The sequence below is a fragment of the Podarcis filfolensis genome (genome assembly GCF_964270895.1).
Source record: "Podarcis filfolensis genome assembly, chromosome: 9".
Taxonomy (NCBI): Eukaryota; Metazoa; Chordata; class Lepidosauria; order Squamata; family Lacertidae; genus Podarcis; species Podarcis filfolensis.
The window spans coordinates 50483656-50508207 of NC_139610.1; positions in this window are offsets into that span (position 1 = coordinate 50483656).

Below are 24552 nucleotides of genomic sequence, written 5' to 3' on the forward strand. Positions count from 1 at the left end.
TGGAAAGTTCCTAGTGGTCTTCTGTGAGGACCTTGGACCTGTCTGACGAAGAGGCATTGTTATTTTTGTTTTACAACAGAGCTGGGAGCCTCAGGTTTTTTATATGTGGCCCTCTGGGTTCTCTCCTCCTTTTCCCAAGGGTATCAATTTAATAATAATAAAAACCTAAATAATGTAGAAGGCTTCCCAACCCCTGATTAATTTGTTTGCAATGGGATATCCTGTTTTAACATTTCAGAAATGACTAGTGTAAAACAACAAATATCAGATCCAAAAGGAACCTGTTCACAACAGAAAGCCTTTGATTCCAACAAGGTAAATGTATTGTTGTACACTACCTCAATCTCCGAGTGGTGCTAGATTCTTGGGGTTCAAGGTGCTTATCCAGGGTCTGTGTTTCCTTTTGGAAATGAGGCACAGAAGGGACTTTATTTTTACGCTATATGGTTTATTTACACACATATACAACCTGAGCCTATGATGGAGGAGTTCACAGCATCAACACCCAAAGCGGGTTCGCTTTTCCCATAGATAGGCCCAGCCTTGGATTCCACAGACCTCAACCATTGCTCTCTAATGTTGCTCTGACTCTCCTGCCTCTATCCTAAGCTTTTAACTCACATTGCTTCCAGCTCTCTAAACCCCAACTTTATCTGTTGAGGGAGGGACCCCATCTATTTGCCATCTCACACCTTGACTCTTTGGTCCTTTGTCTTCTTAATGATTCATCACTTCACATGATAATCTCATCAGAAAACTAGTCTGTCTTAATTAGCTCTCAACACTTATTGATCCAAAGATTAGAGCGGTCTAGCACACAGCCTTAATTAGATTCTAACACTTTGGCTATAGTGGTCTGGCGATTTCTTAGAATTAGAAGCCTTTAATTACATTTATTAAATTCTAACACTTACTGGTTCCAGGAATTTAGAAGGGATGGTGCTGTGGTCTAAACCACTGAGCCTAGGGCTTGCCGATCAGAAGGTTGGCGATTTGAATCCCCTCGACGAGGTGAGCTCCCTTGTTTGGTCCCAGCTCCTGCCAACCTAGCAGTTTGAAAGCATGCCAAAAGTGCAAGTAGATAAATATGTACTGCTCTGGCGGGAAGGTAAACGGCGTTTCCATGCGCTGCTCTAGTGTCAGTGTTCCGTTGTGCCAGAAACAGCTTAGTTATGCTGGCCACATGACCCAGAAAAACTTTCTGCGGACAAACATCGGCTTCCTCGGCTAGTAAAGCGAGATGAGCGCCACAACCCCAGAGTTGTTCATGACTGGACTTAACTGTCAGGGGTCCCTTTACCTTTTAGTACCCACAAACTCATAAAAATATTTAGGTTTTGGTTACATATTTTTGTGCTAATTATTCCAATTGTGAGCAAAATACTATTTCGTTAGACTTTTGTCCCACTAGCTGCTAAATACTACAGTTACTAAACAAAATATTAGTAATATGACTAAGCTCATTTAACACAATTTGGTCATTTGTAATTGTTAAATAAAATCAAAGGAGCCTGAGAAAACAACAATAAAGCATGGATAGTTTTTTCCCCCCCGAATGAGAGTTGCCTTTTATTAGTATTAGGAACACTGAGACATCTTTGTTTGTATTCCAGCTGAAATGATACATTTCTGATGGGCCATCGCAGCCACCACACCATCTGCTTTCTCCAGGCTATTTATTCCAGCTTTCTCCAACACTTTCCCATTCCTTCTTTATAAAACACACGATTTGTTTTTCATGAAGTTGATCATTCTGCTGATGTTTTTATGGAATGCCAGCTCTGCAGGAGCTAAGTGACAAGAGGACATCTGCAAACACAACAGAACCTCATATGTTGATGCCTCCCTCCACTCCTCTGCACCCAGCAGGTCTGTGACAATGTTCTTGAAAGGTGGTAGCACCTCTAATTGCCAGGATGCAGAGATGTGTATGTGGAAAGCAAACTCTGACTTTGCGTGGCTGGATTGTAACCCACAAAGCTAAGAGTCACATCTGTTGCTCTTGTCTATGGCCACACCAAACACTAGCATGCAGCCCCCAGAATGTGGCCCAAGAGGGAATGTCTTTCTTGTACTGAAAAAAAAAAGCTCTCTGCCATCCTGTGATAGTTCTGGTAGTACTCTATCTCTGAACAGCACACTGATCTTGGGCGCTTGGATCCAACTTAGTCTCTTTAATTGTGCCTGAATTAATATATAAATCTGAGTTGACTGTAGCTGGTAGATTTAGGTCACATCCACACCATACATTTAAAGTACTATGATACCACTTTAAGCAGTCATGGTTTCCCCTAAATAATTCTGAGAGTTTGTTAAGGATACTGAGAGTTGTTAGGCAACCCCTATTCCTCTCCCAGAGCTACAATTCCCGGAATTCCCTTGGAAAGAGGGATTGACGGTTAAACTACTCTGGAAATTGTCGCTGTGTGAGGGGAATAGGTATCATAGTGCTTTAAATGCACAACGTGAATGCGGTCACAATGCATTTTCAGGCTGCAAATGCCCCAACAATCCAGACAAAAGCTGTGAAGTGGCCTTCAGTATCTCCCGCTGGAACCGAACACGCAATGTGACTGACGAGTAAGCAAAGCCGTTCCAAAGGCTCTGCATGAAGGGGGATCCCAAAAGATAAAATAACACAGTGGAATAGGAAGGGAAGGCTTAAAAACTCTGCTCTCTGAGGCAACCGAGTGGCATGTACGGTGGTATTCAAAGCCTATTTCTACCCAGGAGGACAATAGGGTGCTGACTATTCCTCTTGCCTGTTAAAAAAATAAAGAAGGGCTATTCAGACTCAGGGTGCAGTGAGCAGTCTCAATGGACACATGGCAGCCTCCCAGGAATCTTATCTTTTCTACCCAGCCTCAAATCATCACAGCATCACAGCTGACTAATTCCCTACAATTGCCAACTCAGCAAGGCCTTGAATCACGCAATGGAAGCAAGTTAACCAGTGTGACCTCAGTTCTTTCATGGTGTCTAGCTCTCTAATATTTCTCAGGGTTGCCACACATATCTGTGAGAGGTTCCGATTGACAGTCATGTTGAAATGGGACTTGCTGCTACACTCTATTTTCCTCCTGCTCAGTTGCAACTTAGCCATTCTTCATGGTTTTGGTAACACACTCTCCCCAGCTACCCAGCTCCTCTAATTTGCTTTGGTTTACACACATTATAATGCAACACATAAGATATATACTAGTTCTCTCTCAACTATTCTAGATGGTCAAGGTCAACAGCTGCCAAGTTTTCTACCTTCAGAGAACCCTTTCCCCATCACCTGGTAGCAATCATTATGTCAGCCTGTAACAGTGAAGGTAAGAACGAGATTCATGTGAAGCCAGGCTCCTCCCTCCATCAGCTATCCCCAGACCACAGATATTACCTCTAGTCTAGATTACTACAATGCACTGTATGTGGGGCAGCAGTTGAAGGTGGTTTGCAAACTGCATCTGGGGCAGAATTCAGCAGCCAGATTGCTGACCAGGTCAAAATCGTTGAAGTCTATGAAACCAACCATGGCATCACAGCATTGGCTACCAATTAGTTTCTAGGCTCAATTCAAAGTGCTGTTTTTGACCTATAGAGCCTTATGTGTTTCACACAGGCTCAAGCTCAGAATGAGTGCAGCTTGCAAGAGAGGTTAATAATACAGTGGTACTTCTAGTTACAAACTTAATTCATTCTGGAGGTCTGTTCTTAACCTGAAACTGTTCTTAACTAGAGGCGTGCTTCGCTAATGGGGCCTCTTGCTGCCGCTGCGCCGCTGGCACACGATTTCCGTTCTCATCCTGGGTCTCAACCTGAGGTAACTCTTCCAGGTTAGCGGAATTTGTAACCTAAAGCATTTGTAACCTGAGGCGTTTGTAACTTGAGGTACCACTTTAATAATAATAATAATAATAATAATAATAATAATAATAATAATAATAATGTTTCTTTGGCTACATTCAAAATAAGAACAAGCAAGTAGTAGGTCCTCTGTGTGGGGAAGATGGAAAAATACTACTGGATGACAGAGAGACGAAGGAACTGTTCAACATCAGTAAATGGTAAAGGTAAAGGACCCCTGGACGGTTAAGTCCAGTCAAAGGCGACTATAGGGTTGGGGTGCTCATCTCCCTTTCTGGGCGAGGGAGCAGGCATTTGTCCACAGGCAGTTTTCTGGGTCATGTGGCCAGCATGACTAAACCGCTACTGGTACACAGAGGACTGTGACGAGTGCCAGAGTGCATGGAAACACCGTTTACCTTCCCACCGTAGTGGTACCTATTTATCAACTTGCACTGGAATGCTTTTGAACTGCTAGGTAGGCAGGAGCTGGGACAGAGCAATGGGAACTCACCCCATTGTGGGGATTCAAACTGCGACCTTCCGATCAGCAAGCCCAAGAGGCTCAGTGGTTTAGACCACAGTGCCACCTGTGTCCCTTACCTGTTCAACATCTACTTTGCCTCTGTCTTTACTCAAAAGGAAAGCAGTGCCCAACCTTATGAAACAGAATAACTGATGCAAGGAGGGAGCTGCAGCCCAAGGCAGGAAAAAAGTTGGCAAGCGAACACATAGCTACTTTAAATGAAGGCATCTCCAGGATCTGATGAGCTGCATCCAAGGGGACTAAAGGAGCTTGCTGTCTATCTTCTTTAAGAATTATTATAGAATTTTTGCAGACGGTGGGGGGGAATGTCCCCATCTTCAAGAAGGAGGAAAAAAGAAGAGCCAGGTAACTACTGACTGTTTGGCTTGATGACGATATCAGAAAAGGTCCTAGAAAAGATAATTAAACAGTCTGTGAGCACTTAGAAAAGGATGCTGTGATTACTAAGACCCAGCATGGGTTTCTCAAAAACAAGTCATGACAGACAAATCTCATTTCCTTTTTTGATAGAGTTGCAAGCTTGGTGGATCTGTGGAATGCTGTGGGCATAGCGTATCTGGATTTCAGTAAGTCTTTTGGAAAAGTCCCCCATGATATTCTTGTAGAAAAACTGGTAAAATGTGGGCTTGATGAGGTAACTGTTAGGTGGATTTGTAGTTGGTTGACTAAACTGAAATAAAAGAGTGTTCATTAACAGTTCCTCATCATCCTGGAAAACAGTGACAAGTGGGGCGCTCAGGGTTCTGTCCTGAGCCCGTTGTTGTTCAATGTCTTTATAAACAACTTGGATGAAGGAATTGAGGGGATGCTCATCAAATTTGCAGATGACAACAAACTGGGAGGGGTAGCTAATGCCACCAGACATTAGGGATTCAAGGTGACCTTAACAAATTGGAGAACAGGGCACAAACTACACCAATATATGATGGGGGACACCTGGATTGCCAGTACTACACGTGAAAAGTATCTAGGAGTCTTAATAGACCACAAGCTTAACAGGACTCAACAGTGTGTTGCAGCAGCAAAAAAATTGAATGTTAGCCATGCATCTTTCATGGCGATGTGTGTCTGACTCCAGCCCTGACATGTTGAATTCAGATTCACACACTAGTTCTTTTCTATATGTGTGTTGCCTATATTTAAATAAGTTATATATGCGGGTAGGTTTTCCCCCTACTATAGGAAGAACTACCACAGCCACAACAAGTTTTAGATGATACAGTAGTTTAGTAAAAAATGACAGATTGCTATCTGGCGTATTTGTATGCTGCACTGATTGCCACTATATGCTGAAGGCATCTCATCTTCTGCTGTGATTATGTTACCCTCACAATTGGCACTGCAGATGTCATAATGTAGTTCAGATCTTGAATGAACTCATTGGGAGGAACAATTCAGCAAAATCACCAGCATAACTCCCCATTTTCCTCTATAGTTCTGGCAAGCATATTTATTAGGGGATGAGACACACAATCACAGCACAAAATGACGATGACTCGCTCAGAAGTTCAGATACAGTGATTTTGATCAGTGCAGCTCAGAGATGGAGACTGCTTCATTCAGCCCATAATGGGATCTCCCTTGGTTGATAGTAGGCTTCCCACAATGCAGGCGGGGTATGTCCCATGAAAAGCATATACCTGTCTTTCCTGAGGACACTTTGATAGGCATGAATGTGGGCTACAGCAAACAACTGGAGGCAGAAGAAGCTGCTAGGCGCAAATGCCCCCAGAAAATTTAAAACTGTCCGTATCCTCTTTTCTTAACAAATTAACATGGAAAGGCCTCTGTTTTCTTGCTCCTGTCAGCAGAAAAGACAGACACCATTACTTTGCAATTTTCCTGCATGTGTAGTTGGTTGATAGCAACTACTTAATCTTCATCTGTTTGTTCCACCTCCCTATTCCTGCTTTATAGAACACTTTTGTAAACATTCCCTGTAGAGCTTCACTGATTTTTATGTTTCAGAAATGATTTATAATCTCAATGGTATGCTCACTTTTTATGGTATTCTTGCCCTTAAAATTGGAAGGAAATCATAATTATGTTCCAAGCCTGAGTGCTTTACTTTGCAGGCTTTTATCTGCACCCAGGACAGGGTCAAACATATCACAAGTTAAAAGACAATGCATATTAAAAGAGAAACAATAGCAAACCACTGTGCCCATTGCTTCTAATACAGTGTTTATTTTCTTGTTTTGTGAATTGCTGATATATCCATTTGTTTTGCTTGCCAAAGTAATTCTTTATCCTTCATCAATAGTTTATGCTGTGGAGGTGGGGGACCTCTGTTTCTTCCTTACACAAGTCCATTTTTGATACATGTCACTGAAGATCCAGTTGCTGTTTCACTGCCAGAATTTGAGATACATTACACATAAATACACAATGATGGATAGGAAGCTGGAAGGAGGGAGAGAGAAAAGGTACTGGGAATGTGTGTACCCCTGCCTACCCCTCTGTCCTTCCCACCTGTCAGTTCTGGTAGATCTGCCTCTAGCTTAAAATAATGACTGCTGAATTATGGAACATAGGAAGCTACAATATATTGAGTCAGATCATTGGTTCACCAAGCTCAACATTGTCTGCCTACACCGACTGGCATTGTCTCTTTAAGGTTTCAGAAAGGTATATTTGCAGATCTACCTGGAGATGCCAGGGACCTTTTGCATTCAAAACATGTGCTCTGCCCGTGACCTATAACCCCTGCTTGATCAAATTTAATGATCAACAACTCAGCCTACAAGTCTTTTAAGCTGATATACTTGTATTTAAGCCCATTTATTTGCCCTGAAACTAGTTTTCATGCAATTAAATTACTTAGCTGGTTTGTAGATTGGGCCATGATTACGTTTTTCTCTATTGCTTCTTTTAACTCCTATAAATTCGTAAGGTGAATTTGATGACTCCAATATTAATGTTCTAAAAAGAAAAAAGGATAAAACTTCATACTACCTATTTTTCATCATGCTCTAACACTTGTACCTTGCGAAGTAATTTGCAGTACAAATGCTACAATAGTTAAGTCATAAAAAAGACATTTCCCGGGTTTTTTTCTAGGATGAAACAGAAATTAAGCATGGCTGAAAGTCTAAAAAAATAATTTACAACTAACCATTTGATAAAATTAGCTCATTTTGTCATCTTCTGATGTGTTCATTTATTCCTTAGTGAGATAAACACCATAAAATAGATAAGGACTGATTGAGTAGCCCTACTTAAGTAATGCCCCACTTTTTTTTAATACCTCTTGGCAAGAAGAGGATATAAATAGATTTTTACTTCCCATGGCAGAACATTAAGTGCTGTGCAAGTTGAGTATGCTTTTTAAAGCATCAAACATCATTGGAGGTAAATGCCCAGGATATTCAGTACATAAATAAAACTAACACAGACCTGGGCAAACATTTTAGGAGCTATAAATCCATAATCTTTACAAGAACATAGGAGCAACCAGTTACAAGCATGTCACAGCCTCTCTAATTTGTTAACTATTCTAACTGAGATGTCATGTGATTCAAGAACACAGGAAATAGTCTATAGACTTGCCACCACATGGTCTCAACCTATAGGGATAATACCTGGCTCAGCGGCAGCAAATGCCATGCTTTTAAATACTTCCATCTATCCTCATCATTGGCCTTGCTGGCCAGAAGTGGCATGACCTGGAGACCACCAACAACTAGAGGGTCACAAGTTCCCCATTATTGGTATATCTGGATGTGGCGATCACACAGGGTCCCCGGACGTTTGATGGTCTATTGATCCCTGTGCCACCATTATGATCACTTTGCCACTGCCACCAACCCGTTTCTCTCGGGTACACACGGAGTCCAGACAGTTGTTAACATTAACTAATAATCAAGTTTATTTTTATAGGCATGAACAAGTTTAAGGTTTCAATTAATTTTTCTTGTCAGTTTCTTAATCTTAGTTTCTTTACTGTCGTATACGTTCCTAACAACTTCAAACTGATTATCCCAACTATCTATCTGACTCCACCTAACAGTTCCTCTCACTCTCTCACAACACAACTCGACCAACCCACAGACTTATCCTCCCTCTTCCTTCTCCAACTCCCAACTCTCAACTGACTTCCACACCACTCCAACCCTAACTCTGACTTCTCCCCTTGGGTTCCCACTGGCCAATCACGCCACACTCATTTAACCCTTTCCTTATGACCCACCTAGGTGGCAAATGCCACACTGGACCTGCAATGTTAGTGAAGAAACCACAAAACTGTATCAATATTTCTCCATATTTCTGTATAGAAACTGGATTGCACTCATCTTTTCAGATTTATGGATTCCATCTTGGATGCACCTTCATTACAGCCAACTTAAAAGTAACCATTCTCCCTACCCCTATTTATGGAAAGAGCAGAACAATATGAATGATTGCCGCTTTTCATTCTGGTTATTATATGTTCTGATGAATTGCTTTTCTAAAATAGTTTTGTTTCTTTTTAACCAAGAAGAATAATTTCTTTTTTAATTATACAGCAATGCAGAAAGGTAAAAATAAGCTTTGCATTTAAAATTCTGGAAGATGAAAAGTTACAGCTACAGAATGTGATGCTGTAGAACAGTCCAATTGCCAGATGAATAATTGCACTCTGCATTAGGATGGCAAGTCAAGCTGTTAAGATCACCGCCATTGTTAGAATGCAGTTACTCTTTGATACAGCAGTACTTCCTATTGGCCATCTTTGATTTAAGTCACTCCTGAATCTTTGGCACATCTGCATATATCTGTACAGGCAATGATAAAAGAGCAATCAGCTATTGAGGTAGATTTAACTGGGGGAGGGGCATAATACTGAAATAGATTACCAAATGAAATATAGTTTGTACTGCTGGACTAATGAATTTAATTCATTGAAATAGAGAGTAGCATCACAGCTGACAAATCTTCCAGAAGTCTTCCTTGCCAGGTAGGTTTGGGCTTTTCTAGATATATTCTGTATTCTACAATATTTATTTATTTATTTATTTATATTTTTTAAAGATTCAGATCTAACATTCTATGAGCCTAACTACTAATATTTATGCTCCTCATTGAGAGGGGTCTTTTAGCTGTTTCACTGCCTTAGCGACAATAATATTTTCAAAAGAAATGCTTCATAGACCATTTCTTAATTTGGAAAATTCCCCAGTCACCCAATCTTCCAGAGCCAGTAAACTTGTTTTCTGATGCTAGATACACGTGTTTATTTATCTACTTCTGGAAAATATACATATTTATTTTTTCTCCTGAAAAAAATCACATGAACACCCATATTCCTTAGCTCAATTTATGCTTATGGTTTAACTGTGTGTCAGGAGCAGCCCAAGCCATTTTCCTGCCTGAGACAAAGGACATGATGTTGCATTCACTGTTCTGTGCACAAAATCTGACTAGGCTGGTAGTTGAATCTTACTTCAGCCCTGGTGTTGAAGCAAAGTCCCCCACTGCACCCTAGGGCAGCAAGCTACCTTTGGGGCTACAGGACAAACCACACAGCACAACATCTTAGCCACTTCCTGCCCCCCTGAATTTTTCGTCTGAGGAAGCTACCTCACTTTGCCTCATGGAAGGACTGAGCCTGCTGTGTGCACGGTGCTCTGTGTAGATTCTGGGTAGAAAACATATATCACACTGCAATTTTGAAATAAATGTACTTGAGTGAACAATATAAAGTCAATAGGTGGTGGCAGCGGGTAATTAAAGGGAATTCTGTACTCAGTAGAGTATCTGATGGGCTGATCTTAATGACCACCTGAGGGCTTGCCTTTGCAAGGGATCCTGGGAGCCTCACATGGTTCTTGTCCATTATCTTACTGTTTCCTGATTACTTGGCACATCTTGGAGCTGTTCTATCACTGGGAACTTATGGTTTTAGCTGCACATATGGTTCTCAGTCACACAGGCATCTCTTTTCTTTGGATGCTGTCCAATGTCTTTTTCTTATCATTTTCCTGTGGTGAAGGTTTCATGTTAATGTTCCCTTTCCCCTTGTAGATAGATTCTGAAACAGTTTGGGATCATTCTTTATGCCTGATTATATAAAAATTGATCACGTTAGGATGCATTTACAGAAAAGCCTCACCATGGGAATGTGGCAGTAAAAAAAATTTCTTCCTCTTCCTCTCATGAATACACACACACACACACACACACACACACAATTTTAGAGGTTTACAACGTAATGGCATTCCAAGCACGGTTTGCAAAATTTCAAAATGCAGTATAACAAATTCAAAGCCTGCAAATTAGGAACATATAAAATATACTAAAAACAGTAAAATCAATATGAGCAGCATAAAAAGAACAAACTCAACCATGAAAAAATTGAATTAAAAAGCCTGAACAAATAAAAAAGGCATTGCCTAGTGTCAAAATGACATCAGAGTAGGCACCTGGTGAGCATACTTGCAAAGTTCATGCCACCACCTTTCTGATGAAAGACAACAAAATGTCTCTCTTTGAAGCCCTACTTAGTAAAATTCACTTAGTTTGGTAGTAACTGTGTGAAGAAACCAAGCAGACAACAGAAATATAAGACCAAGCTGCATATTTTCCTTTCAACAATTGATAATGCAAAGGCATCTCAACTTAAGATTTATATCCAATGTATAAGTAACCTTTGAGTTTGCACCCAGACTTTATTTCAGAGTCTATGAGATATTTTTTCTTACATAAGGTTCTGGTTCAGGCCTCCCCCTCAGGAAATATCTTCCAGCTTGGATGTCTGAGTAATATTGTGAATCATTGCACCTGGAAGACAGCACATTTCCTGTTACCTTCACACACTGCTGCCTCAGTCCCCCTTACTATGGAGTCTCCTACCACCACCACCACACATCTCTTCCTCCTCTGAGGAGAGGCAACACTTCTGTACTGTACTTTGCACAGCCACCTCAGTGTGTTCTGAGGTCTGCAATTGTTGTCATAGCTCCTCTGGCCCATAATCAGTGTCTGAAGTAAGGCATGGAATCAATTTTGTAGCTTTGGTGACACAGCCTGACTCCTGGTAGTCTTTCTTCTGTGTGACATGTTCCTCCAGGGGATCATCTCTTGCAATGGGTGACCTTCCTCCTCCCTAAGGGCACCCTGCCTGCATTGCTGTTCCAGGACAGTCCAGTCTGCTCTATCAAGAAGGTCATCTCCTCATCTTGCCCGAAGTGTGGCTGGGCGGACAACTCTATCCAACATGCAAATGAGAGTAGCATGCTGAGTATGGATGGTAAATTTTTGCTACACTTTCTGCCTCCTCCGCTGGGTGGCATATGTTCTTTTCTCTACAGCTTTACATAAATGTATTGCAAATTTATGCGGCAGGGTATTACTTGGGTTGGGCCAGATGAAACAACAATGAGTGAAGCAAAAAGAGTTACATGTTTTCTTCCTCTCCCCCATATTGGGTAGAAGCTCAAATAAACTAGTAGCTTTTCAAATAGTTTGACTCAGACTGCTCACACCTCAAGATCTTGGCTTATTTCAATAAGACTTCTTGAGACGTCTATCAAGGTCATAACACCTAAGAAAACCAAGATGGCAACAAAGTTGTATTCCAAGAGCGTCATGTCTGAGATTGCTCAACACAGAAAAGAAGGGAACCCACAAATCTGAATCGAGTTGAAGCTGCATCAATACTACATAAAATGATACCCCCAGTTTGGAAGCCCTATACTAAGGAAAGGGACTTTTGCCCACGAAAATGCGCTTGATCCTGTTGGTGGAGAGACTTGCCATTTTTTGTGAAAGCTTTTTAAAACCAAAGTGGAATGTTTATGTGACATCTTATATGATAGCAGCTCCTTCTATCACAGATAGAACTATTTATTTATTTCGTAAAAATTTATACACTGCTTGACGGTATAAAGACATCAAAGCAGTTTCCAAAATAAACTTTATTAAAATTGCCTCAACTTTCTAAGAATCTGGGTAGGCTTGTCTAAATAAAAATGTTTTATGCAGGTGCCAAAAAGAATACCTTGAAGGCACCAGTTTGATTTCAAAAGAGGAATTATTCAGGTGGGGTTTGCAGCCCATTTTCTGATGGTTTCAATTCACCGTTGGATCAGGGCCTGAAAGAGTTAATGCTCAACATTACTTTAGGCTACATGTTTTGTGTGATTGGCAGCTTGATGCTTCTCTCCACAAAACAAAGGCACCTGGAAAATAATATATGATAAAATGTGAATAATGGCGGAAATCTGAAAAATAAAACACTTCTGTCCCATTATTCTGCAAAGCATTTTGCAGGGAAGCTTTCAAAAACAGAAATCTTCCATTTGTGTCTTTTTTATTGTACATAAAAAAATATCCTCTCCTAAAACAATGAAGCTTTATTTTTAAGATACATCCCTATGTATATAGTTGTGTGTTATGAGATAAGTGTTTTCTCCAACCTGTAACTTAAACATATGCAGTGAAATGTTAAAATTTGCAACTTATTTGATTGTACTTACTAAAACAGCAGCAAAGATTCAGCAATATTTACTCCCTGGATAAAGGTATGTGTACAGGAAGTGTTATGCTGTATTCCTGCACAGGCACTGACATGCATCCTGCCCTCCATCCCATTCAAAGAGTTGGCATGTAGAGAGATTCAGCATCTACTAGAGAGGCTCACTTAACCCATGCAGGCTTACCACTGTACCTTTCCGGAGAGAAAGCAGTATAAAGGGCTTAATTTTCCAGGTGACCCTTGTATGAACAACAAGATCTCCCTGAGTTCTAGTCCTGTGTTGAAATAACCATTATTTCAATGCATGCAATGTAGGGCTACTCTTCAGCCTGGTCTGGAGACTCCAACTGATAGAAAATGCTGCAGCTAGAAAGTTGATGGAGACAGGCTACCACCAGCACACAACTCCTGTGCTCAAAAGCATGCACTGGCTACTACTGGGCTAGTTCAAGGTTCTCACATTAATTTACATGGGCCTTAGCAACTTCTGTCCAGGATACCTTAGGGATTATCTTCATAGCTCGTATCTACCATAGAGTTGCCATATTTCAGAGCTTTTTGGGGGCTTTTTTTAAAAAAAACAAATTCTCAAAAAAAACCCAACCCATGAGTTTTTGAGTTATTTTTAATGAAATTTGCCAAAATCTACACTTCCAATATGGCTGCCATACATCCAGATTTTTACGGACATTACAGTGATTTCCACCCAGATGCTGTTTACGAGGGCCGAATACTGGGTATAGTAACCCTATTCCCAACTCGAGAATGGAAAGCGAAATACCAGTGAACAACAAAAGAGGTTTAAAGATGTTCTCAAGGCAAATTTTTAAGAATGTAGTTTAAGCACTGATAACTGGGAAACACTGGCCTGCGAGCACTCCAATTGGAGAACAGCCATTACCAAAGGTGTTGTGGACTTTGAAGAAGCACAAACTCAGGGCAAAACCGAGAAACATGCTAAGAGGAAGGCACGTTTGGCAAACCCTCTCTGTAATCAACTCTTGCCTGGAAATATATGTCCTCACTGTGGAAGGACGTGTAGATCCAGAACTGGCCTCCACAGTCACTTACCGACTCACTGTTAAGACTGTGTTCATGAAAAACAATCTTACTCACCAAAGAAGGAGAAGAAGATGGCATCCCTAATATACCAGGAGCTGTGAGTTCAATATTGTGGGCCTAGTTTTATTGAGCTCCCTTCCAGTTGAGGATGGACTGTTGAACATCTTGAAGTTACTGAAGACTTTTTATTATCATTCCAGCAGGCTTTTAAATTTAATTTTGATTGTATAGCTTTAACTCATGTTGAGTTTCATTGTGCTGAATCCCCTGCACACCAGTAAAAGATTACTGTGATTAAGCAGTATACAAATGGTCTAAAGCAGTATACAAAATGTCCATTGTCTAAATGGAGGAGGAGTCTAAGAACTTCTCCTCCACCTTCCCCGGGGCTACTTAAGACCTTGAGCACTGAGCATAGGCAGAAGCAGGAAAGTCTAGGTAAGGGACCTATGCCCAGAGCTCCTCAGGAGACCATCAGTTGCCATTAGAGGACTCTATTGCTCTGCATTTTATACTGCTTGTTTATTTTAGTATTTTAAAATTGTAGACTGCCTTGATCGACGGGTGGTATGCATATGTTTATGAGTATATAGTTAAGTCAGGAATGGTCAAAGTAAAGGGCAGAAGTAATTGTATATCAAGCAACTATGGAAACAAGGCTGGCCAATCTCAGATGGTTTATAGACTTTCTTTTTTTGCTCCTACCTGTGGTGAGCTCCTTAGCACATCTGATCTAGTAGGCTTTGAGTCTACTGCCCATCAGATGATGGGTGGCAAAACTGATGCTTCCTTTCCTTTGCCTGTGCATAATCAGGCTTTCAATTGTACCTTATCCTCAACAGTTGCATCTCTTCATGCCCCACACCTGACGTCACATGGTGGCACCATTCTTTTGCACTCGCAGCACTTTTTGAGTAAAACTAGAATGGGAATACTTTGACAGGGGTAATAAGATCACAGAACTGACACAGAGCAGTGTAGAGATAATAGCGAAACTATAATGATTGAACTTGACCTTCTAGTGAAAAAGCATATGGATGACATGGATTTTAGGTAATAGCTAACATTGCAGATTGTTCCAAGAAAGCAAAATTGCAGGGTTTTTTTTTAATATACCAATTCTTGCCTAATGAATAGCTATGACTTAAGTGTCTGGCAGTTTAACATCTCTTTCATTTCCTTCGGAGGATGTGAAGGGAGTGGAATAATGTTTCATTTTGTAACAGGAAAAGCTGACACGGAGCTGTCAGACATTTCAGCTCAGCTAATCTTCCGCCGAAAGTGCAATGCTGTCTGGCTTCTGCCTTTCCCAGAAGTTTATTGATTAGATGTTTGGCAGATAAACAAGTGACATCACTTCTGCTAGGCTGTTGGTTGCAAAGCAAAATGAGTGTTCCAAGCAGCCTGGCTCAAGTTATATTTATTCATATAATAACAAGATTCAGCAGAACAAACAAAACATTTGTCTGGTAGCTGCAAAACACAACACACTGTCTGGTGTATGGCACAAAGGGTTACATCAATGTCAGCTTAATAATAATAATAATAATAATAATAATAATAATAATAATAAGTTTGCAAACACCAGTATTAATTCTTGCATCATCAGGATAGGTCCCTCAGTGATGAAGTAGCCGCTTTTGTTCCAAGTGCATCTGACAACCAACTGTTTAATTGAATAGAACTAATACAGCTTGATACATTGTGAGTCCAGGAGTACATAACAGCTTCTTGAATATTTAAATGGACTATGTCAAAGCAGTAGCAAATATTGTACTATATTAGCATGATTAATGCCGTTTGTTATTTACAGCTACAGAAAGGGAGGAAAAGCCTTTCTAGCTGCACGTGAGACTTCCTAGGCTTTTGTTATTTCAACCTTATTTAGCATCCCTTGTCTGCCCTTACTCTGAGAAATGGTGTTAATTTGTCAATGGGATGTCTGCACAATCTCCATATTGAATAAGAGGCTAGTTAAAAACACAGTTTCATACATCATGCAACTTTTTAGTAATGGATTTCATTACCTTATTGTTGTGTTTGGATTCCCGCCACCCCTCCCTAATGGATTGTGCCAATTTATTTTTATAGCCTAGGCACGTGTGAAAGAAAGTTATATGGTGCTTTGTGCTTGTTCAAGATGCATCTGTGGGAAAAGGAGCAAGGATAGAACAGATTGATGGGCAATAGCCAAATTAATAAGTGTATATTTTTGTTATCTAGATACTGTGAATAGACCTGCCACTGAGTAATAATGGATGAGCATGGTTTTTAATAAAATAACATTAAGGGATAAATCCTGTGGTCTCTATGTTACTGGGCTAAGCCCAGTCAAGATCCCCCCATCCCTGAAATAATTACTGGGACAAGGGAACTGGGCCAAAGCGTACACTTTCTCTGAGACCAGTTCTTTCATTCCTCTGTTGAACAGGCTGAGGGTTAGAAACCTGTACTGCCTCTGCTACTAGAGATATTGCCCAGAAGAACTGATGTATGTGTGCATATACACAAGCCTTGACCGTGGTGGTATCAGGCGGTGGAGATCATTCCGGCCCCCCTTACTTCCATGAGTTGGAAATCTCTGCTACTGATGGAGACAGTCTCTTACCTTGCAGAAGTCACCCAGTTTTGTGTCTTCATCCTCTTCATGCAGATAGTGAAGTTGAAATAGATATTTTAAGAGACCAATACCCCAAATTCAATTCCAGCGGGGAAATGCACTACATTAAAGTCTTGCAATCATTGTCCCTTACTAACTTACATGCTGTACCCAGGAGCACAATACAGCATAATTGAAGTCAGCTCAAAATCAATATTGGCTTGAGTCACGGTCTCGGTGGGCCTAATTGCAGGATAGCTTGTTGCTACCCTAATTTCTTTGTTACCCGGAATACTTGAATAAACAGATAGAGTTTTGGTGCCAATGGGCATCCATAATTTTGCAGATAATAAAATTAAACAAAAGTGAAATGACAACTGCTTTCTATTGAAGTTTGGACAGTCCCCCCAGAATATTTTATGTTATCAGCTGGAACTCAGAGGGGAAAGCTTCTTTAGCTTATCTTTGATGCTAGTTAAAAGGCTGACTGCATTGTATCACTTTTTCGATAAGGGGCAGATATTTAACATCAATTTCTTCAGCACCGGAGAATATGCAAATAGAGCTCCTTGCCTCCTGGAGGGGTAAAATTCATTTTGAGTGCAGCATCTCAGTGTATTGTGGTTTTCTGGTTTGTTTTGCTTTATTTTGGGGTTCTTTGCTTAAAATGCTAGTAAGCTCTTTCTTGCTTTCTTCACATGTGCACCTTGAGTTGTTTTAGAGGCGGTGTTTAAACAGATTCAACAGTGAGAAATTCATGAAATAAGACACAAGTTCTGATAGGTTAGTCATCCATGTGACAAATGGCTGAAATTAATCATTTTGTAGAGATCATTGATTCAGTAGTCCATTCTCATTCATATTCACTTTTCCATGAGAAGAAGAAGCACCTATGTATTCTTATGTATAATTTGCTTTTTATCTTTTATCACGCACACACACACACACACACACACACAGAGAGAGAGAGAGAGAGAGAGAGAGAGAGAGAGAGAGAGAGAGTCCCAATACACATTATCAATCTTTATTAATATCTGTGAAGAGGTTCCCTCTTTCAGGGTGTGAGCTCCTCATGAAAGAGGGGCAAGTGGCTTCTTCTGCTCTGTGGGTTTTGCTTTCTGGAACCAATTTTGAGGGAGAACTGCCTATGCTCCAGTTCTGCACATTTTCAGTCAGCGATAAAAAGCTTTTAAAGTTTTGTGTCAGCTTTACTTATCTTTATGAGAAAGCATTGTATTTTAGTAGCATCCAATTATCCTCTCCTCTAAAAGATAATTTAATCTTTGTAATCGACTGTTATTTGTATTTTAATATCGATGACTGTGATATATATTTGTTGTGCTGGAATTGCTGTTCTGCAAAATTGTTTTATGACTGTAAACCAATGAGAAACTTTTTTTTTTTAATTAAGTGGAGTTCAAATGTACTAAACTGAGTCACATTAACTCTTTGTTTTTTCTGTTTATGGGAGATGTACACAAATAGCACAACTGTAACTATGCCTACATGGAAGTAAGTCCTGTTGAATTCAATGATGCTCATTCTCTGTTAAATGGGATTAGGATTTCAGCTTTAAAAGAAACACAATTATATCCCTAGCAAGTGTCAAAAGCATAGGACTACAGGACAACATCAGCCCTGTGAGCCTGATCTGAGACATGTTAAACCTGCATTCGTATATTAATTTCTAAACATATGAAGTCTTCGTGAGGATCAGTTCCCCAATAGAACTTATTAGGATCGAAGGGTTTGAACCAAGCCTAAGAGCACCATTTCTGATGGAGTCCATCATGTTACTAAAAGAAGGCTAGTGTTATGCCACACAAAGCAGTGCACCTTGTAAGTGCCTTGTGACCTTGAAATAAATAAATGTGGAGGTTGCTAGACCTCTTGTTACAGAGGGTTTGCAGAATATGGATGTATTGTCTGTTAGTGTTTTATTGGAGTTAGTGGGATGGAAAAGGCTGGCATATGTCACAGGATATTAATTCACTACTGGAAACCAGCTTGATAATTTCTCATTCCTATACTACAGGGGCAACTTGGGCAAGCAACCTCAAGCTTAAGAGCCAAATATGAGGCTCAAGGGCTCAAGCTTAAGGGCTGTTTTCATGTCTCACCTCCTGCAATTGTCCTGCTCTGCACCCTCTCTGAGTGATTTTTCCAGGCTAGAATGTGTCCTTGAACTGTGATATTGCACCTTGCTTGACTGGATGGAGAAGTGTGCGAGTCTGCGAGTGTGACTGTGTATACATGCAGAAACCACTGACTTTTACACTGGCTGCAATGTTCCCTACTGTATAAAAATAAAAATCAGATCTATTCTGTCTGCTTTTGCTTCTGGCTCTGCCCATCACTGCCCACCTATGAAGGTTGCCCACAAGAGGATTCACTTTTGGGCTAAAAGAATATTCTCCATCCCTACTATAATATAATAAGGGTGCCATAATTTCCCCAGTTTTGCAAAGATGTTAAAAAAGGAGGTTGCTGCTCTTTCCTCTTGACATTTTTTATTCCTCGAAGTGCATGGTTTGCATATGCTATGAGTGTTTCTTTTTCAGAGTCTGGAGCAATTTTGCTATAGAATTCTTCCTTCTTTGTACAGCTGCAAGTCTGCTATGCGAAGCCTGGTTCCAGTTTGGTTAGTTCTGATGTGTGTATATGTGCTTAGCTGCCAGCATTAACATATGCCAATGTCCAATGTGATTGGAGACAAGACCAACTCCATTGCAAACACATCATGGCTCAAGGATGATTTCATCAAGGCCTAGATAATACAGCAGCCTTCACATTTTTCTAATAGTTTTGAAAACTGAAACTGCAACCCCTTCAGCAGTTAAGATTTTATTAATGTTGCTTCTGAGAGAGCAATACACTTCGGATTAACATTAATAAAGATGTTTAATAATGAGATCATAACCATTGTATAATAATAGCAGCTGACTCACTGACAGCTGCAGTTCTAATCATTTGATGGATATTGCTAATGTTACAAAAATACATTTACATGAGTCAAAGTCTTGCATCTTGCCTTTTTTCTCCTCTTTACTAAATGCAATCAAAGCAAAAGACTCAATTCCTACTTGGAATTATATGAAGGAAGGGCAAGCACACTGGAACCATGGCATTTAAGATCTCCAAGTAACTCTTGCCATGGAGATTTAAAGATACCACTGTGCTGGTCACTGAAAATTAGAGTTGCCATAGGTCCTCTTTTTCCAGGACATGCCCTCTTTTTCATGGGTAGAATTGTCATTGCGATCTATAGTTAAAAGATTTTTTTTTTTTAAGGCAGAAGTCAGCAAATGTGTCCTCTTTTTTGCTTTTCAAAATATGTCAACCTTAAAAAATGCAACAAATACAGTGATGGTCGCACATCCATGGGCTGAAAATAATCAACAAGATCTTGAAATGGAATGGAAGATCCCTAATTTCTGGCACACTGAAATGTATTCATTAAGACACATTGCCATAAACAGGTCAACTATTGGTTATGATTCACTGGATAGGTTGCCATATTAAAAAAAAGTAAAAACAAATGTGATTTTTTGATTGACTTGCTTAAGAGCCAGGAAAAAGCGCTGCCTTTCAGAAATCACCCCCGGACGTCATTTCTGCCTTTGAAATCCCGGTAATGCACATATTATGTATAATTTTGTTTCTTTGAAAATGAATATTGTGGTGTTTCATGCTGTTATTCTACCTCGATCAAAACAATTGTTTTAACCACTTGTGCTATTACGGCATTATCTATGCCAGCTAATGAATTTGGAAGAGGCATTTATGCATAACTCATAGATTCTATCTAGAGATCAATCTTCTGCCATTTCCTAGTTGTGAGGAAAATGTTAAATTATCCTTAATCGTTCAAGTTACCCTGGTACCGGTGAAATTCTTACATTTTGCTCACCTCAACTAAATAACATTGATTTTCATTGCATTAACATTTTGCATTTCCTCTTGAAGAGTTGCCATGCTAGTTTAATATTGGTTCCATTAGGGAAAAATTAATATTTGTTACACTCGATGGAAACAAAATACAAATCTGATACAAATAGATTGAAGAAATATATGATAAACAATCACTATTTTACTTGAACCAGAAATGAATTCTGACTCAGAAATTCTTCTGTGCAATAAGAGGCTTGGATTGGGCCCCAAACTTCAAGATATGTATGCATTTTCTCTATACAGCAAACTTTCCTCTGCAGCACGTGCAGAAACTACCTTCTTGATCATTGGATTCTGAAATATACTCGGAGTCCTGCAGTGATTTCATGCTCTTTATTGCAGCTTGTAGAACAGTGATTGAATTTCCCCCTTAACCTCAGGCCTTTATATACATTATTTACACAATGAGTCCCGTCTGATTGGCTGATTCTGCTTCCTTCCTGGAGCCTGATTGGTCTTCTCCTGCAAGCTAATCAGTTGTTGCGTTCTAGGATCCTACCTGCCTATTATAATAATAATAATAATAATTTATTATTTGTACCCCGCCCATCTGGCTGGGTTTCCCCAGCCACTCTGGGCGGCTTCCATAGAAAACCAAAAATACACTATTACATAACAGATTCACTATTGATCTCGTCCACTCAATCCACCAGAGCCTGTCTTCACATGCAGTGGAAGCCCCTAACTCACTGAGGCTTTGAGACCCATTGGGTACTTTCACATGATTTAGTTGGCCAGTTGGTTTAAGTATTGTATCACATACCCACATGAGCAGTTCTGACCATTATGCTCATGAATAAAAACATAGTGTGTGGACAGTTATGGATATTGGCCAACCTCCATGTTTAAACTGGTATAGATATAGATGAATAGGCCCATTGGAAACAATGGGTTAGATTCAGTTCTTGCATCACTGCCTACTCCTATTTGGAGGGGTGATGGATTGTGGGAGGCATACAGGAAAGGTTCCAGGGGAGATTTGCTCCTACAAATGCCCCTGCCTTTATATTGCTGCTGATCAGGAAATGTGTCTTGGGGAAAAAAATGCATTTCCTAGAACACTATGCAGTACTACCATTGTACTGGGTTAAATCACTTGCCCATCTAATGTAGTATTGTGTTGGGTGGTGGCTCTTCAAGGTTTGAAACAAATATATTTTCCAGGCTTGTTAGCTGCAGGAGGGCCGAGTTTGCCTATGCCTGTTCTACAGCATTTTTGGGGGTGGGGGGCTATTGTTTTGTTGTTTTTGTTTTAATTACTTATTTGTGTTTCTGTCTTGTATTTTTATCCTGTGAACTGCCCTAAGATCTTTTGATGAAAGGCGGTAAATAAATCTAATAAATAATATTTGCCTTGAATGGTTTTTTTAAAATAAAAAAATTACTAATAATTTTTAAGAGGTAGGCAAAATAATGTACATTCTAGACTGTGAACAAAGATGCACTGGGGTGTGTATGGGATCTTGAAAAACAGTTTTTAGGCTCAATGTTTTAAAGAACAGTACAGCAATTCTTACTGTATAATGTTTACACTGTTTGTGCTACATTAAAGGCTTGGAACAGTATGAACTGCCTCAAATTATATATTTTTTTCCATCTCATTTGAGGCTCACTCATTAGTGGCAGAGGGAAATGGCTGTTTCATATCAGAGATGAAAATTAATTATTTAACTCTGGCTTTGTTTTTCTTTGCTCATATATATCCCCCTACCTTCCCCTCCCTTTTTTTTAAAAAAAGGGAAGTACTTTTAAGTAAGGAGAGAGTTCTATATTTTAAGAGTTGCTTTTATATAGGGCCTCTTTTTTATACATTGCTTTTATATAGGGCCTCTTTTTTCTTTTTCTTTTAAAAAATCTCATGATGTAGTGAGCTCTGTTGAGATAACACAGGTCCTACCTACATATAAGATGGAAATATGTGTATATGAGTCCCACATACGGATGGAAAAAATATTTGTCAAGAGAGAGGAGTTGAAAAACACCTCTCTTGCTTCAACAATTATGCCCCATTTCTAGTCTAATTTAGACACATTTTAGTCTGACTCATGGTAATTGATGGCACCCATCAGGACAACATTACTTCCTTGATTTCATCCTCTATCTCAAGATCATCCTCAACATTTTATTCAGGAAGACAAAAGTGCTTCTCCAGTACTAAATTACTGTTGGTGTCTATTATTGACCACCCGCAGCCATTTTGTGGATGAGTCTATGATACCTTTTGGGATTTCCAGCTTATTGGATTCTATGTCCTCTTAAATGTTCAGAGCAGCACCAGAGGTTTTTTTTTTTTTTTTAAGCCAGAACTTTCCAGAACTCAGTTCTGGCACTTATCAGGTGGGCACCATAAGAGAAGGGAGGCATTCATAGTGAGTTCTGGCACCTCTTTTTCTAGAAAAATAGCACTGAGCAGCACCATATTCAGGGCATCATTTCTTGTCCTTCATAAAATGTTTGTATCCTGAGATAACCACGTTCCCCAGGTTCTCTCCATTCAACCTGGTTGATGTAATGTCCACTTTATGCTCTGCTTCAAAACCCAGCACTCCAACTTCACCATCTAGGCTTGGAGACTTCTAGTGTTAGCACATAAGCACCTATACACGGTGATTCTAAATGGTTTCGCTCATGCATTATATACTATGGCACTCGGACCTCTTTAAACTGCTCTGATCTCCCTCTGCACTTTCATTGCCTGGTTCTACACCTGTCTCATTTGGATCACCATAAACATTTCCGTTTTCATCCCTTAAGTGTGATTTATCCCATACTGGGTGCTCCTCAGCTCCTGTCAGCTTTCTCCTAGTGATCATAGGAGACAATCTCCTTGTGGCATCATCCTATAATTTGGGTTGACCCAAATCTTATTGAGGGAGGGCAGAAGTGTTACCATTTGCACCTGCAAATAAGTGACAACGCTAGCCACATCAATTGCTGGCAGGATGACAGAGCCCTATGGACGGTCTGCTGCAAAATGGCTTGTTTTTTCTGCTCTCCCGTGGGATACTTCAGTGCTTCCCTATCACTCTGTGCAGCCAAGTGCTGACAAGCGACTTTATATGTACTGACACCAGGCACATCTAGCTATCTGAGAAAGGAGGCACTATCAGTTAAGCTTGCCATCAGCTGTAACAGGGCCAGACATTGTCATTAGGACTTTTTTTTTTTTTAGTTTTAGTGTTGCCCTGTATCTGTCACCAAGATTCCTTCTCTGGAGACAAAATTGTCCAAACATAAGGATTTATGCAGGGCAGCTGCTGATGTATGTTTGTTGGTCTTCATCTCCCTTTGTTACTTACACACACACACACACTGCACTTGCAGAAACACAAGCAAGCATCGGACACACACACAGTCAATATTACATTTTGAAGATAGCAATAGTTCTCACACCCTTTTAAATGGAGCCATTTGCTCACCAACAGCTCTCCAATTAAAGCCCTACTTAGGAATTGTAACTTTAACCTGAGTAATACTGCATTTAGCCACAGGAGATAAGCAGGATTTCCAGTGAGAATATATGTAACAAGCCCATTGCAGAAAATGAACAGGAATCTGGCTGATAAAGGTAGCCGCAAATGTAATTTTACAAAAGTCACGAATAATTTCCATGTACTAATGAAAAAAAAGTAGAAGGCACATCCTGAGTATGGGAATATGGCACCTGTAAATCCCTTTGACAGCCCAAATGAGCCTTCACAAGATCATAGGGATGGATTTATTGTTACACTTCTATCCACAGAAGGAGTCTATGTCAAGGCACCTCATGAGAAGAAGAAGCGTAGAAGCATTTGTTTTTATTACTTTACACCAGAGTGTTGTGCAATATCTTGTACAAGCAAAAGTATAAGAACTGATATAGAACCTATCACCATGAGAATGTTGTCTTATTATTATGAGCGGAACTGTAGCCATTGTATTGGTTTATCTTTGGGCAAGTTTTCTGCAATTTGTCAAAGGAAGATACACATTTCCTAATGTTCCAGTATTGCCAGGGATCACAAGGCCTCTTCATGGAAGCTAGCTGGTAGAAGATGGTTTCTTGAGCTAGAGATGCACTTGAAATGGGAAAACCAAGGTGTTTTTATAAGGGTTTTTTGTTTGTTT